Source organism: Triticum aestivum, chromosome 2A, assembly GCF_018294505.1.
Source record: "Triticum aestivum cultivar Chinese Spring chromosome 2A, IWGSC CS RefSeq v2.1, whole genome shotgun sequence".
NCBI lineage: Eukaryota > Viridiplantae > Streptophyta > Magnoliopsida > Poales > Poaceae > Triticum > Triticum aestivum.
The window spans coordinates 245119133-245123144 of NC_057797.1; positions in this window are offsets into that span (position 1 = coordinate 245119133).

A 4012-nucleotide genomic window follows, 5' to 3' on the forward strand; every position below is an offset into this window, starting at 1 on the left:
GGGAGGAGCAAAATTATTGGTAGGTCGGAAGCAATGAATAGATTAGCTTGGATTAGATTAATTTGCGCTTTGTTTGACAGAAACTGTATGCGTTTTAGCTCATTTCAAGTCTAGTGTATTAGAGCACATTTCAGGTGTTGTATTTGCGTCTCTTCTAGACCAAAAACCCATCTTCAGCGAGGTTGCGGTTTCAGTTACCGGAAAGTAGGATCGGATCGCACGAGGCGATCAGGAGGTGACGAGGCCCTTGCGCGCCGCCGGTGACACCTCCGGTTCCCCCTCTCTCCATCGGCCGCTCCGGCGGCGGGAGGGAGGGGAACCTCGAGTCTGTTCGCTAGGTGGGTGTGTGGTAGGGTTAGGGTTGAGGGAGACGTGTTGGAAATATGACATAGAGGCAATAATAAATTAGTTATTATTATATTTCCTTGTTCATGATAATTGTTTATTATCCATGCTAGAATTGTATTGATAGGAAACTCAGATACATGTATGGATACATAGACAACACCATGTCCCTAGTAAGCCTCTAGTTGACTAGCTCGTTGATCAATAGATGGTTACGGTTTTCTGACCATGGACATTGGATGTCATTGATAACGGGATCACATCATTAGGAGAATGATGTGATGGACAAAGACCCAATCCTAAGCCTAGCACAAGATCATGTAGTTCGTATGCTAAAGCTTTTCTAATGTCAAGTATCATTTCCTTAGACCATGAGATTGTGCAACTCTCGGATACCGTAGGAGTGCTTTGGATGTGCCAAACGTCACAACGTAACTGGGTGGCTATAAAGGTACACTACAGGTATCTCCGAAAGTGTCTGTTGGGTTGGCACGAATCGAGACTGGGATTTGTCACTCCGTGTAAACGGAGAGGTATCTCTGGGCCCACTCGGTAGGACATCATCATAATGTGCACAATGTGATCAAGGAGTTGATCACGGGATGATGTGTTACGAACGAGTAAAGAGACTTGCCGGTAACGAGATTGAACAAGGTATCGGGATACCGACGATCGAATCTCGGGCAAGTATCGTACCGCTAGACAAAGGGAATTGTATACGGATTGATTAAGTCCTTGACATCGTGGTTCATCCGATGAGATCATCGTGGAACATGTGGGAGCCAACATGGGTATCCAGATCCCGCTATTGGTTATTGACCGGAGAGTCATCTCGGTCATGTCTGCATGTCTCCCGAACCCGTAGGGTCTACACACTTAAGGTTCGGTGACGCTAGGGTTATAGAGATATAAGTATGCGGTAACCCGAAAGTTGTTCGGAGTCCCGGATGAGATCCCGGACGTCACGAGGAGTTCCGGAATGGTCCGGAGGTAAAGATATATATATAGGAAGTGCTATTTCGGCCATCGGGACAAGTTTCGGGGTCACCGGTATTGTACCGGGACCACCGGAAGGGTCCCGGGGGTCCACCGGGTGGGGCCACCTGCCCCGGGGGGCCACATGGGCTGTAGGGGGTGCGCCTTGGCCTGTATGGGCCAAGGGCACCAGCCCCAAGAGGCCCATGCACCAAGAGATGAGGGAAGGAAGAGTCCTAAAGGGGGAAGGCACCTCCTAGGTGCCTTGGGGAGGTGGGACTCCTCCCTGGCCACACCCTTCCTTGGAGGAAGGGCCAAGGCTGCGCCCCCCCCCCCTCTCCCTTGGCCCTATATATAGTGGGGGGAAGGGAGGGCAACCATACCTAAGCCCTGGCGCCTCCCTCTCCCTCCCATGACACATCTCCCTCCTCCCGCAGCGCTTGGCGAAGCCCTGTTGGAATCCCGCTACTTTCACCACCACGCCGTCGTGCTGCTGGATCTTCATCAACCTCTCCTCCCCCCTTGATGGATCAAGAAGGAGAAGACGTCGCTGCTCCGTACGTGTGTTGAACGCGGAGGTGCCGTCCGTTCGGCGCTAGGATCATCGGTGATTTGGATCACGACGAGTACGACTCCATCAACCCCGTTCTCTTGAACGCTTCCGCGCGCGATCTACAAGGGTATGTAGATCCACTCCTCCCTTGTTGCTAGATGACTCCATAGATTGATCTTGGTGACACGTAGGAAAATTTTGAATTATTGCTACGTTCCCCAACAGTGGCATCATGAGCCAGGTTTATGCGTAGTTTCTATGCACGAGTAGAACACAAAGTAGTTGTGGACGTTGATTTTGTTCAATATGCTTACCGTTACTAGTCCAATCTTGATTCAGTGGCATTGTGGGATGAAGCGGCCCGGACCGACCTTACACGTACTCTTACGTGAGACTGGTTCCACCGACTGACATGCACTAGTTGCATAAGGTGGCTAGCGGGTGTCTGTCTCTCCCACTTTAGTCGGATCGGATTCGATGAAAAAGGTCCTTATGAAGGGTAAATAACAATTGGCATATCACGTTGTGGTCTTTGCGTAGGTAAGAAACGTTCTTGCTAGAAACCCATAGCAGCCACGTAAAACATGCAAACAACAATTAGAGGACGTCTAACTTATTTTTGCAGGGTATGCTATGTGATGTGATATGGCCAAAGGATGTGATGAATGATATATGTGATGTATGGATGATCATGTTCTTGTAATAGGAATCACGACTTGCATGTCGATGAGTATGACAACCGGCAGGAGCCATATGAGTTGTCTTAATTTATTTATGACCTGCGTGTCAACATAAACGCCATGTAATTACTTTACTTTATTGCTAACCGTTAGCTGTAGAAGTAGAAGTAATAGTTGGCGAGACAACTTCATGAAGACACGATGATGGAGATCATGATGATGGAGATCATGGTGTCATGCCGGTGACGATGATGATCATGGAGCCCCGAAGATGGAGATCAAAAGGAGCAATATGATATTGGCCATATCATGTCACTATTTGGTTGCATGTGATGTTTATCATGTTTATACATCTTATTTGCTTAGAACGGCGGTAGTAAATAAGATGATCCCTCATTAAAATTTCAAGAAAGTGTTCCCCCTAACTGTGCACCGCTGTGAAAGTTCGTCGTTTCGAAGCACCACATGATGATCGGGTGTATAGATTCTTACGTTCGAATACAACAGGTGTTGACGAGCCTAGCATGTACAGACATGGCCTCGGAACACATGCGAAACACTTAGGTTAACTTGACGAGCCTAGCATGTACAGACATGGCCTCGGAACACAAGAGACCGAAAGGTCGAGCATGAGTCGTATGGTAGATACGATCAACATGAAGATGTTCACCGATGTTGACTAGTCCGTCTCACGTGATGATCGGACACGGCCTAGTTGACTCGGATCATGTAATCACTTAGATGACTGGAGGGATGTCTATCTGAGTGGGAGTTCATAAGATGAACTTAATTATCCTAAACATAGTCAAAAGGTCTTCGTAAATTATGTCGTAGCTCGCGCTTCAGTTCTACTGTTTAGATATGTTCCTAGAGAAAAATTAGTTGAAAGTTGATAGTAGCAATTATGCGGACTAGGTCCGTAAACTGAGGTTGTCCTCATTGCTTCATAGAAGGCTTATGTCCTTAATGCACCGCTCAGTGTGCTGAACCTCGAACGTCGTCTGTGGATGTTGCGAACATCTGACATACACGTTTTGATGACTACATGATAGTTCGGTGCGTAATGCTAAATGGTTTAGAATTGAGGCACCAAAGACGTTTTTGAAACATCGCAGAACATATGAGATGTTCCAAGGACTGAAATTGGGATTTCAGGCTCGTGCCCACGTCAAGAGGTATAAGACCTCCGACGATTTTTCTTAGCCTGCAAACTAAGGGAGAAAAGCTCAATTGTTGAGCTTGTGCTCAGATTGTCTGAGTACAACAATCGCTTGAATCGAGTGGGAGTTGATCTTCCAAATGAAATAGTGATGGTTCTCCGAAGTCATTACCACCAAGCTGCTTGAGCTTCGTGATGAATTATAATATATCAGGGACATATATGATGATCCTTGAGATATTCGCGATGATTGACACCACAAAAGTAGAGATCAAGAAGGAGCATCAATTGTTGATGGTT